Source organism: Canis lupus, chromosome 21 (assembly GCF_048164855.1).
Source record: "Canis lupus baileyi chromosome 21, mCanLup2.hap1, whole genome shotgun sequence".
Classification (NCBI taxonomy): domain Eukaryota; kingdom Metazoa; phylum Chordata; class Mammalia; order Carnivora; family Canidae; genus Canis; species Canis lupus.
In genome coordinates, this window is record NC_132858.1 from 40,011,365 (window position 1) to 40,025,174 (window position 13,810).

Genomic DNA, 13,810 nt, shown 5'->3' on the forward strand with positions numbered 1-13,810 from the left:
AGCTCACACTTTATAAACACATTACCATTTGCTGCTTTTCACCTGCCATCTCACTAAAGGCATTTATCTTTTATTCATATTAATGTACTCACAATGATAATGATTAAAAAACCCTAATACATCTAGAGCTTTCAAACACATTGTCACTTTTTGCTTATTTAATTAATTGCCTTTACTTAATGTTTCTTCATGGGCTAGGTGTCTTTAATTTACATAGAATACTATATATACTAAGTTCTTAGGAGATTGGGAATCAGATGATTAACACAGTATTATCTAATAAAACACACCTGACTGGAGCAAGAATAATGGAAAACTTTGGAGACTAACACCATGACTACCTAGTGCTCCAATGGCTGATTCAAGAGATATTCTTTGGCACCTTCTAAGTATGAGGCTTTATGTTCTATGGGGACTAGATGCCCAAACCTTGTTATCAAATTGCTTAGAGATTTCAGTTCTATATCTAGCTTTTAAGGCTGGAAGGAACTCAGAGAAATATAGGATTTTCCAAGCACTTCTGCAAATTATAATGGGTGAAGATCATTATGAGACTTGGTGACAACCTTGGCTCTTACATTTCCAGAACAACAGGAACTGGCAAGGTTATAGATCTTAGGATGCTGTCATTTTTTTTTTTTTATTCTGCTCTTCTCCTAGCAACAGATGCAGTTACAGGAAATGCTTTAGAAATTGGGGTTCATTAGCTGTTTTAAAAGGTGGAAATTTTTATAAAGGGTAGAAATTGCACCCAAAAATATCTCAAGGCTATGAAAACCACTGAGGATCTTTGAGTTCTATGTTTAAGATCTTCAAATGATGTGTAATCGGAAAGGAGACCTCCATCATATAATTAGCTTCACCTTCACTCCCGCTGAGGGAGACAGAGCCTATCACACCCATTTATTTCCCCTACTTGTAGAGGAAAAAAATTCCTACTGTTGGAATATTTTTGAAGTGTTCATACCTTTAGGTTTGAGACTTATATTTCCTTATTGACAATTTCACAAAAGTTGATTCTGTTTGAAGAGAAAGGTTATTTCAAGGACATATAAGAATTCTAAGTTATATCTAACATAACCATCATGATTGATAACAAAGCCAAAATATTAATGAGGAGAAATAGCAAATTTCATCTGAAGTTGCTGGACATCTTTTCTATTTCAAATAGGATGACACTAAGTAGTAATCTGAAAAGAAACCTGTAATTTATGCTCTGAATCTCTGACAAATTAGGAGTAATGTCTGTTACACTATGCAGGTCACAGACTGTCAGGTAAGCATTTCTTACTGTGTGGCAGCGACAATGCATATATTAGCTATGTAAATGTGAGATCTACGCACAATTTCCAGGTTAGAATATGTTTAAAGAATATGGTCATAAATAATGCGTAGTAATACCAAGCCTGATTCTGCAATGTCTGGGCATCCACAAATTATTTATAAGGAATAAGAAGCAAATCTTTCAGACAGATCTAATGAACTAATACATGATATCACTAAGAAATGATGTAGAATATAGTAATAGCTTATTTCTCGCTAGCAAATGAAACTCCTAAATCTTAAATATTAGTTACAAAAATTAGTTAGGAAACAGTCTGCCCAACTTACTCAGTGCAGGATATATTTCATGATGTATGTTTTCCTCATTCTTTTATTAAACATCACATCCAGCCAAGATATTTTTAATTTGGAGGAGTGAACAAATGATCATGGCTAATCATGATGAGCAACCCCTGCTGGTCAAGAGATCTGGTAGGGACTTATCTTCTGTGAAAGAATTTAAAAGTGCTACCCAGGTATCTCACACCTATATTCCTTCAGGTTGAGTAAAATAATATCTCAGTATCAAGAAACAATTCAAAATCCAAGAAAAAGAAAACTAGATCCTACTTTCAGTTTTGCCACTAACAGTTTAGGTGAATGAACCCACGCAGGTAGCATAACCTGTCTAAGCACAAGATTCTTCATCTGTAAAATGGGAACAACAGCTGGCCTGGCTATCTCATAGGCTGGGTGAGTAACAATCAAGACAACAGACGTCAAAGTATTTCAAAGCACAGAGGCAGAAGGCTCAAAGCACAGAGAAAATTAAAAACGTAATTTCAAAAGTCCATGCGTTTTAAACCAACTCTAGATATCTGAATCTCATGGCATATGAGTACATATGTGTGGCACATACACAGATGAAAGCACACAAAAATCTTGTGCTGCCAGGTCTTGGATTCATAAAACTGTAAAAGTCCCAAATCCTTTCAAATACTCCAGCCAACTTCCAGCTATTCAGATTTTAGTCCAAGAGAAAATTTTAGTCTTCCCTTAGCCAATGGTCTGCTGATGGTTTGATCTTGGGCGGTGTAAAGATTGTTTACACTTTCCTGGGTCACAGGGTCTTTGAACTCATCAAGAGTTCCTTTAATTGGTCACATAACCACTTTTAAAAAGAAGAATAGGCCAAAATTATTGGATTATATTTACAGGACATGTAGCATATGGTCACAAAGAGAGCAAGGAGGCTGTAAAAGGGACAATGGAATGCTTTCCCAACAGCCTTTCTTATCAGATATTCCATGAGAGTGAACATTGACCTACTAGGGTTTTTTTTAAAAAAATTCTTTTAGCTAAGAAGAGAAAATATATGGAAGAGAAAATGCAGATTTTGAGTTGCTAAGTAAAGAGGAACCAGGGTTTTATATCTGCAGGGAGTTTTTACCAATCTTGAAAAAAAAGTCCTACTTATTAATAAGGGACACATAGTTAAGAAAAATTTAAGTAAAGTTAAGCTTAATTTTTCAGATGAGGTCATACTACTACAATACGTATTCAGAAATAGAGAAAAAACCCAAACATTTCCTTAAAATCTGAGGTAAGTGCCAGCTAACTGCTCTAAGTATTGGAGAGACAGAAGAGGCAACTTAGTTCAGTCACTGGTTAAAGCAATTACTAAATGACTGGTTAGCTTTGGCACTGAGGGGAAATGGAGCTCCCTGTAAGCATTTTCTTACAGACAATCATAAAATATAAGTTGCCTCTTTCACATTCTAAAAGAAGAGGAAAAACAGTGAACTGAGTAGCTGTCAGGAGAATCTGAAAAATGGATTCTCTATTTAAAAAAAATCAATTCATCTTTCTCTTGGCCTTAAAAAATTAAGTAGCACTGTAACGAAATCCTTAAGAGTCAGTATAATCTCTTTAGATGGAGTCAGCAAGAGTATTTCCACCTTAGTATCCTAACATCCAAGCTCATTCATTCATTTAACAAGTATTTCTCAACACCTGCCATGTTAGAGGCTCCATGAAAGTGCTGGAGACAAGAAGACAAATAATACACAGCTTTCAAGTGAATGACCGCACAGACTCCTGGCACATGAGACATGAAGTGGTCATTATAATGGAAGGACATACATTTAATGGCAGCACATACACACACACACAATAAAGGACTCCTCATTCAAATGGGGAGCCTGAGAGGTCATATCTGAGCTGAGTATTAATTGGTAACTGAGAAGTTATCAGGTTTTTTAAAAAAGATTTTATTTATTTATTTATGAGAGATACACAGAGAGAGGCAGAGACACAGGCAGAGGGAGAAGCAGGCTCCCTGCGGGGTGCCTGATGCAGGACTCAACCCCGGGACCCCAGGATCATGACCTGAGCCAAAGGCAGATGCTCAAACCACTGAGCCACCCAAGTGCCCCAAAGTCATCAGTTTTAAAGATGGCAGATTAAATGCAAATATCAACTTCCACTCCTTCCCAAAACCTCACTAAAACACAGTAAAGGCTCTTTTTATAAAGGTATAAACCTGAAGAACCAAGAGACAGGAAAAATGACAATGGCATCAAAATTTGGGAAACTGGAAAGCAGATGGGTGAGTTGCAACTAACCCAGCATACACTGAAACACTGAGTCCCGAGCCAGCAGCAGGGTAGGCTGAGGTAGATTCAGACACTTGGAGCACTGGATGCCTTTTGAAGTGAGGATGGAGATGAGACAGAAAACAGAGACTCTGCTGAAGTCTATTTAAGAAGCTTTCCTTAAGAGCTCTTCTCCCTAATTCTGTGCAGCTCAGTAAAGCCTTCAACAGAACAGCAAAAATTAGAGTTTTATTCTCCAGAGACATCAGGCACATTAGAGGGCAGCACACAAGGGACAAGTGAAAGTTTACATACTAGATGAGACTCCCTCCTCCCAACTTTCTTTCTCCTCTTGGCTCCTATATAGCTGGAAACTAGGTTTATAGTTTGGGAAGAGATTGGGAAATCCTTTTTGGAGACTGTATCCTGCCTAAGGGAAAAACCTAAAGTTCCTAAAATTTTTTACCTTAAGGGGAATCAGTCAAGTCAGATCAACCTACAGTGAAGACAATCACCAGCCTCCCTCATTACCATTTCACTTTCCCTACAGAACTTCCAGGTGGTTTTGCAGAGTACTACATCCAAAGATCATTGGGAAATGATCTTTGAGGAAATTCTCTGTTGAGAAAGAGAGACCAAAACAAATAGGCAAGAAAAAAAAAATAAAGAAATTAGAGATTATACGGAGACTCAAAGAAAAAAAATGGTGCTGTTAAAATATTTCTATTAAAAAAGGAATATCCAAAAGGAAAACAATGTATTAGAAATTTGAAATATTATCACAGAGCTGAAAGATGGCATACAATTTAAAAGACAAAAGCTGAGGAAATCATTTAGAAAGTAGAGAGAAAAAAAAAAACAGTGAATATAGGAGGAAAAAGAAAAGAAAACTAGAGGACCTGGTTCGGAATATCTAATGTCATTATAGAGGCATTTCAGAAAGACAGTAGAGAAAATGAAGATGGGAATGGGATAAATCCTCAGTGAAATAACTCAATACAATTTTCTCATCCTGAAGAACATGAGCCCAGTGAGTTTCTAGGATAACAGATAAAACAGAACCTAACAGTATGTATCACTACAAAATTCCACAGATCCTACAAATTTATACAGAACAAAGTTTTTCTAGGAAATGTCAAGAATCAGAATGACTTTGGTCCTACCAAGCTACTATGGAGACTAGAAGGCACTGAGCATGGCCTTCCAATTCCAACTTAGAATTTTATACACAATCAACCTATTAATCAAGACATTTTCAGGCCAAGAAGGTCTAAAAACTCTCTTTTTTTCCTACTCAGAAAGGCACCAGAAGACGTTCACTTTCAAACAACAGCATCAACAATGCCAAAAGCAGGGGTTTGGTTATAAAGAATACATCAAGCAAAAGGAATATGTTAAAAAAAAAAAAGGAAACTAGAGATCCAGAGCAGGATCAAGGGAGAGGGAAATCCCAGGGTACCAGCTGTGCAGCAGGCCTAGGAACAGCCAGTCCAGATTCCAATAGGCCAGAGGGCTCTAGGAACACTTCCTTCAAGAGGTTTAAACAAATGGAAAACTTAATGGGTTTGAATGTGTTGAGAGAAAGTTTATACAAGTAGGGGAGAAACAAATACTTAGAAATAAAGCAAATGAAAAAACAAGGAAATTATTAATTCCTGGGAAAACAAAAAGCCTAGAAAAGAAAAGAAGTAACAGTGCTGTGTATGACTCAGCTGTGAATGGAATTTATGCAGTCAACATTATAGAATGTTAAAATTGGTCCAAACAAAATCACAAAAACAACAGTCTAGGCTTCCATTCAGGAAACTCATAATAAGCATGTTATAGAGAGAGACTGTGGAACATTCTGAAAGACTCAGCTAAAAGAGGAGCCCCGTTGTGACCACGAGCAGCAGGAACACACACAGCAGGTGATGTGTGACGTTAATGTCTCCTTGGGTGAGCAGAAACAGGCATATATATATTTTTTAAGGCACCAGAAGTCAGGTTTTCTCTTTGTGTAGGTGGAACCTATTCCTAAATGATACAAATTCCAGGAAGCAGATCTTCCAGTTGATATTGTTTACAGAAATTCTCTTTTAGGGATCCCTGTGTGGCGCAGCGGTTTGGCGCCTGCCTTTGGCCCAGGGCGCGATCCTGGAGACCCAGGATCAAATCCCACGTCGGGCTCCCGGTGTATGGAGCCTGCTTCTCCCTCTGCCTGTGTCTCTGCCTCTCTCTCTCTCACTGTTTGCCTATCATAAATAAATAAAAAAAAAATTAAAAAAAAAAAAGAAATTCTCTTTTAGTAAATTCTTAATCTCACAATTTATATGAAAAGGAGCTACTTGGATTATCCTGCTGTAGTAATTTCCCCCTCCAAGGCACCCTATTCCTCAACACATTTGTGTGCTTTCTTTCCCCTCTGCTGACATGCCCCGGGCATCTTCTGCTCTCACGTGTGCATTTACTCTGCCCTTTGTCCCGAGCATTATGAAATCAATTACTTATTACACTACTAAGTAATGTCATTTCTTCTCATCCCTTTGTCACTAAGGACTTGAAAGCAATAGCTCATCTATCTTCTTTTCAAACAAGGCCCAACTAAGTAGGTCTTAAAATCATCAGGACCTCAAGCTAGGTCTAATCAGCTGGAACCAGAGGAAGGAGGAGAAGACATTTGTGTCAGTTTCTTGCATATGTTGGAATTATTTTCTTTGGCAGAAACATGTCACATTCTTTCTTTGTGACAGTCAGCAGAGCCGATCACAGGGCTACACAGCGGGCCAGTGACGAGGCTCGACAACCTGGCAATCTTGCCATTATCTCAGCGCCCTGGTCGCAGCTCTGCTGGAGCCAGATTACCCTTCTCACCAGGAGAAAAACTCACATCTTCTGCATGGATTGCAGTGCACTCACACTGGTTCAAAGAATAAATATCAGTCACTGTAGCAAGAGTAACAACAATACCAGTAAAATTCTCTAGGACAGTTAAAGTTTCCTTTTTAGGAAACGGATATATGACTTTCTTTGTTGTATGGTTGCAATATTTCCCCTTTCTTGGACTAGACTAATAAGCAAAGATAACCAGGCCCATTCTCCCAAAGTTAATTAAGCATTTTTTAAGTTTTACTGAAAGGAAATGTTAAGGCTTAAAATAAAAGCTCTTTTGACTCGGCATCAATGTACACTTTTTCCATTCTTAAAAACCCTATGCATAAAAAAGATCTAAAAAATAAATTGTAGATATTAACTCATATTTAACTACTAAAGAAGATACAAGAATTTCAAACTCGGAGTAACGGTTCTTTCATTATACCTCTCTCAGTGTTCCTTTCTAAAATATATCCTGCTTGTGGGGACAACAACAGAAACCAATCATACCTAAATAAAAATAAATTGCATTTATCTGAAAAATGGCATAGTGTAGAGCAACCTATTATTTTTACCTGGTATATAAAGTCATACGGAAGGGCCTGGGTTTAATCACAAGAGGTACTGTAAAACACATTTGTGACATCCTCTAACCTAACTCACGCCTACATGAGAGATTGGTACATCTTATGAATTAAACATAAGTTCTGATTTATGTTCAGTTATCCCTCATATCAAAAACTACAGTAGCAGAGCTGTGTCACTGTGAATTCATTTAATGATATTGATGAGACAGCCAGCACAGAGATTGCAAAGTAACCGCCAGTGCATAGCACGGCCCTATAAATCACTTCTGCAGAGTGTTTGAGCAATACATAACAAGTCATTAATTCACTGTAAGTTATGCTAAGAAGCTCAAACTACATATGTACCAGATTGTAAATAAATGCCTCTGGTACAATATTTGAAACAGGCAATGTTTAGCATTAAAACAATTTTATAAGAGCAAAAATTCATTGAGCAGATTTAATTCATTGTGGATTTCCCTTGGCAGACATAAACCAACACAGAATTAAAAAAAAATCAACCCCCCAACTTCTTTAATCCAGAGGGAAACACACTTCAGTTATTAAATCCAATGGAACTTTTTTTTAGTGCCTGAAATTATGAATCTATCCAGTGAGTGATAAAACGGTTCTGCCATAAAGCCCTTGAATAAGCTTACAGCATTTCTGTAAAGAATAAGCTAGTGAGAATGAGGCTATTTATTCAAATGGTTTGCCTTGTTGCAGCCACAGGACCAGCAGAAAATAGGAAGCTGTGGCCACAAAGCCACTTGCTCTCCGATGTGAATCAAAAACCATTTAAGTTCAAGTGACTTTCGCTAACCTACAGCTACCACTATCCCTTACCTCCTTGTGAGCGCTTCCTAATCACACTTTCTCCCCAGGCCTTTAGAAACAGTCCCTCGAGCTGTCCAGGGTATCACCTTCTGACCCTACCTCTCTTCTTAGCCTCCTGTAGATCCCATGCCACACATCTGTCCTCCCCTCTATTCGGAATCCTGCCTCTGCCACATGGCTGCCAAAAAGTCTTACAAACAATTTCATTTCCAGATTTATTCTTCCAGGAAATTGGGGCACCCGAGTGGCTCAGTGGTTGAGCATCTATCTGCCTTCGGCTCAGGTCGTGATCCCAGGGTCCTGGGATCGAGTCCTGCATCAGGCTTCCCTGCAGGACTATGCCTCTGCCTGTGTCTCTGTCTCTCTCTCTGTGTCTCTCATGAATAAATAAAGTCTTAAAAAAAATTCTTCCTAGGAAATCAATGGACAATTTAATGGGAACTTTTGGAACAGTAACCCAACTGAAAGTGGTTAACCCAAAGATGAGAACCTCCTGTACTTCTCCTGATAGGTAAGGGACATATTTTAAGGGAAAAGGGGCTTTTTATTGTAGCTTGTTGCTGGCTAGTACTGGATTTTCCTGGGCTATAGGGTATTTGCATACATATGGCAAAATCTAATTTTTTCTTTTTCTTACAGCTTTGTAATCTGTAATCAAGGAACTCTAAATGAGATCTCATCAGCCAACAGTGTTTATCTGATCCTTTATGCAGAATATGAATACAAGGGTGCTAAACACAGTAGCATTTTAACTATATTACATTTCGGGCTTCTGTCTAATTTTCTGCTTACTATCACCTGAAGGCCTCTTTAATCATTACTGCATTCTAATTGTAGCTTATCTAATATCAGTGTTTAAAATTGCTTCCTCTCTAGATACATTTGCTTGCATTTTTAAGCTTCAATTTTGTTGTTGTTGTTGCTATTTCCCGACTATCTCTAACATTCTTTAGGGACCTTTTGAATTCTGTCTTGTTCCTCACTGGTATTTAGCAACAAACACTTCTTCATTTAGCATCATCTGAGAATTTAACTAACTTGTTTTCTGTTGTTTCAGGTCAATAATGAGGATGTTAATGTAGATGTGATATTAGTCTCCCTGGAAGGTCATTGGAAGCCTGTACTCTTGCTACATACAGGGCAAATTATCCCCTATGATCCTCTGATCAGTTTTTTTGTTGTTGTTGTTGTTTCCAATTACAAGATAATGTTCATATCCTTGTCAATTTTAGGATTCTCAGTAAAACTACATGGGAATTGAGAAAAGATAACAGCCAACAGACAGTGCTTTGTGTTTTTACAGTTACTGACACCCAGGAGTATCCAGGAGGCATGCACTGAAACAGTTCTTTATGGTTTTCTCCTAATAAATTAAGAAAATGCTAAGTAAAAGTAACTTTGTCTTTTGAAGGGGAAACAGGCAGAGAAGCCAATGACCTCAGAACTTTAACAACTCAATCTGATTACTTTTGTCTTTACTTATTTTAAGGGAAGGTTGCATATTATTCATTAAAGCCAACACAAATATGTACATAGTAATGCTCCATTATTTGGACATAGCTGGAAAATTGGATTTTCCACATAAGCAAATTTTCCCAATGAGTCCAGAAAATGGAAGCTTATGCCATGAGCCAAGCAAGAAAATCTTAAACTTGGAGTACAAGAAATGTATCAAGAAGAAGGGTTTTGAGAAAAAGAGGAATGCTTGAAGATCTCCTTTCTCTGTATTTTTCTCATCTTCTTTCTCTCTTTCTATTGTAACATGCCAGCTCTGATTCCTTAAAAGACCATGCCCTTTTTCCTTTTATTTTAAATCTCCTTTCTTTTTCCCCCTATAATAGTGGTTTTCCTAAACCTTCGAAACAATACTTATTTAAGTCAATTTTTAATCATATAAGTAGTCTCCACACAATAGTATTTTTAAATGTCTATTTTATTTTATTTTATTTCTTGTTCTGCCTTTTTCATAGAACCAACAGTCAACTTTGTGTGGCCATTGGAAGTGCATTGATTAAGGGCTCGAATTGGCCCAAGCTAAACCTGAGCTGAAGTTCTGCCTCTTACCAGCTATAAAAACTATCTGCACAATGAGAGAACTATTTAAATACCAAGAGTTCTGACTGCTATCATGGGGATAATAATACCGCTGATTTCATAAGATTGTTGTGAGGATAAAACAAGGAGAAAGACTTTTAAGCATAGTGGATGACACACAGAGAAAATATTTGCAAATGACGTACCTGATAAAGGGTTAGTGTCCAAAATCTATCAAGAACTTACCAAACTCAATACCCAAGAAACAAATACTCCAGTTAAGAAATGAGCAGAAGACATGAATAAACATTTTTCCAAAGAAGACATCCAGATGGCTAACAGGCACATGAAAAGATGCTCAACATCACTCATCATCAAGGAAACACAAATCAAAACCTCAATGAGATACTACCTCATGCCTGTCAGAATGGCTAAAATTAACACAGGAAATAAGAGATGTTGGTGAGGATGCAGAGAAAAGAGAACTCTCTCTTTCACTCTTGGTGGGAATGTAAACCGGTGTAGTCACTCTGGAGAACAAGGTGGAGGTTCCTCAAAAAGTTAAAAATAAAGCCACCCTACGATCCAGCAATTGTACTACTAGGCATTAACCCAAAGGATACAAAAATACAGATTTGAAGGGGTACATGCACCCTGATGTTTAAAGGAGCTTTATCAACAATAGCTAAACTATGGAAAGAGCCCAAATGTCCACTGATGAATGAATGGATAAAGAAGATTGTGCGTGTGTGTGTGTGTGTGTGTAGGAATACTACTCAGCCATCAGAAAGTATGAATGCCTACTATTTACATCCACATGGATGGAACTGCAGTATACTATGCTAAGAAAAATAAGTTAGAGAAAGACAAATACCTTATGGTTTCACTCATACATGGAATTTAAGAAACAAAACAGATGAACATATAGGAGGGTGGAAAAAAAAGAAAGAGGGAAACACACCATAAGAAACTCTTAATGATAGAGAATAAACTGAGTGTTGATAAAGGGAGGTGGGTTGGGGGATGGGCTAAATGGGTGATGGGCATTAAGGAGGGCACTTGTTATGATGAGCAATGGGTGTTGTATGTAAGTGATGAATCACTAAATTCTACTCCTGAAACTGATATTACACTATATGTTAACTAACTAGAATTTAAGTAAAATTTGAAAATAAAAAAAAGTTAAAAAAAGAAGAACGATTTAATTTGTGAAAATACAGACAATTATAGAGCTATTATGGAATTATTTCTCAGTTGATTTTGCTATGGAATTTTTTTCCATTTTCAGGTTTTGATATTTGAGGAATTCAAATCGCTAGCCATATAATCATATTTTGATTAATATTTAACATTGTGAAGTTTTACACATTTCACAATGACATATAAACGTTTTACTCTTTCCCAGCAAACAAAATAACTGCTTCCCCATGTGTTGAAGTGTCTAAAATGAGCAGCTGAGGGGATGTCTGTGGGATATAATTTTCCTCAGATTTATTTTTTTAAAGATTTATTTCTTTATTTCAGAGAAAGAGTGAATGGGGGAGGGGCAGAGGGGCAGAGAGATAGAGAGAGAGAGAGAGAGAGAGAATCTCAAACAGATTCCCAGTTGAGCACAGATTCTGGTGCAGGGCTCCATCTCACAACCCTGAGATCATGACCTGAGCCGAAATCAAGAGTCTGATGCTTAACTGAGCACCCAGGCACTGCAAATTTAAAGTCATGAGTTCAACTGATGTATCAAGTGAAAAGTAAGTTATCTCTGAAATATTAAATATAAGCATATCATTACTATATTTACTACAATTTTATTGAACATCTGCTTTGCCAATGATTCACACTTCTCGTTCAAACACTGTTACTGCAACACTTTTACACTCAAAAATAAAAGTTTTACTCGTGAGTTAGCATTTTGGGTTGTGGGAAGTCATTCTTGTGAACTGGCAAATGTACAACTAAAGTGTGACAATAATAACATATTTTTAGTCCCTTTGTAAGTAAAATGTTTAAACCCAAAGACTTTTTTATTGGCACTCTCCAGTGTGTTACTTTGAAAATCTCCATGAGAAAACAGCATGTTTTTTTTTTTAGAAATGCTAATTATCTAAGGCCATGCTCATCTCCAGAACTGCTGTACTGAAAAACACTGTGTAAATGGATTTGAAAAAAAAATGTATTTCAAAGATGTTTGATATTTAAATCCCCTAGTCAAAGCTTCCATTAAAAACACGTATTTTTTTAAGTTTAATCATTATAATATCCTGTAAGTTGAACTGTTACATATCAAGTTCTCTAAAATAGAAAAAAAAAGGCACTTCTGTGTGCTCTAGATTTTCATCTTCATTTACTCAATGTAAAATTAGCAAAAAGGGGATATAGTTTTCAAGACAGGCGCCATTACATTAAAATTTTTGAAATGTAAATCACATTTTAATTTACATAAAAATATAAAAAGATTATATGCAGGAACATATCTTCCAAAAGACAAACTGATTTAGGGACCCCTAGGTGGCTCAGCAGTTGGGCAACTGCCTTCGGCTAAGGTTGTGATCCCGGGATCCAGGATCGAGTCCCACATCGGACTCCTGTGAAGAGCCTGCTTCTCCTTCTGCCTATGTCCCTGCCTCTCTCTCTCTCTCTCTTTTTTTTTTTAAAGAATAAAAAAATAAATCTTTAAAAAAAAAAAAAGAAAAACTGATTTATAGCAGTACTCCAGATCCTTCTTTCCCTGGCAATATACTCTCTCTCTCTCTCTTCTTCTCTCACCCTCTCTCTCCAAGGTTTCTCCTTCAGGATAGATATAATATAGACTCTACACAAAAATAATTTTATATAGGGATGCCTATATAACTTAACTAACTGTCTGACTCTTGGTTTTGTCTTAGGTCATGATCTCAGGGTCATGGGATTGAGCCCCGCATAAGACTCCACACAGAGTCTGCTGGATATTCTCTCCTTCTCCCTCTGTTCCTCCCTTCTCTGCTCCTTCCCCCACTTACACTCACTCTCTTTCAAATAAATAAATAAAATCTTTAAAAAATAATAAAATAATTTTATCTAACATTGCAACCACTATTCCAGAGACTGCTGCCTGTAAGACCACCATTTTTCTCTTTTTAATGGCCCTTGAGAGGCCTTCCAGAATTTGTAGGATCATGAAATCCATAGTAACACTGTCTGAAGTTAAAGACACAGTCCATAATTGGTCCTTGAATCTCCCTCTTGGAAGAGAACTGACAACTTATTATAACAGCTCAAATTATTGTTCCTTTCTCATATTTCTTTGATACATATTGATATACATCTCGCCACTCTTCTTCTCACTCATGTTTACAATGTCATTCTACAATTTATTCATATCACGTTAGCATTTCACTCCCTGGAAGAGTGTAGTGCGACCCATAAACACATTGAATATTTCAATGTGGGTTCTCACTTTGAGGTGATTTATATAAATCAATGAGTTGAGACAAAGAGCAAACAGATATCCAAAGCAGCAGGCCAAGGTTCTAAATATATGGCCAGGTCCTCTCTATGTGAGGTAACCCCCTGCTTTTAATAGCAGAGATGAAGGTGAAAAAGACTTTCACCCGGCTGAAAAGGACTTTAAAGAGTCTTCCACATAGTTAAAATGGTCAATATTAAACATGCTCATATTTGTTTGTA

General features: G+C 37.1%; 1 protein-coding gene and 1 long non-coding RNA gene across 3 annotated transcripts in view; one reads left to right on the forward strand and one right to left on the reverse strand.

Moving 5' to 3' along the window:
- Nucleotides 1-13,810, reverse strand: part of RELN (reelin) — a 498,553-nt gene that overhangs the window by 323,313 nt on the left and 161,430 nt on the right. The window lies entirely within an intron of this gene.
- On the forward strand, nucleotides 5,475-10,772 carry LOC140613517 (uncharacterized). The gene is made up of 3 exons (XR_012014514.1): nucleotides 5,475-5,767; nucleotides 8,529-8,624; nucleotides 10,084-10,772. It is a non-coding gene; the product is annotated as an uncharacterized lncRNA (long non-coding RNA).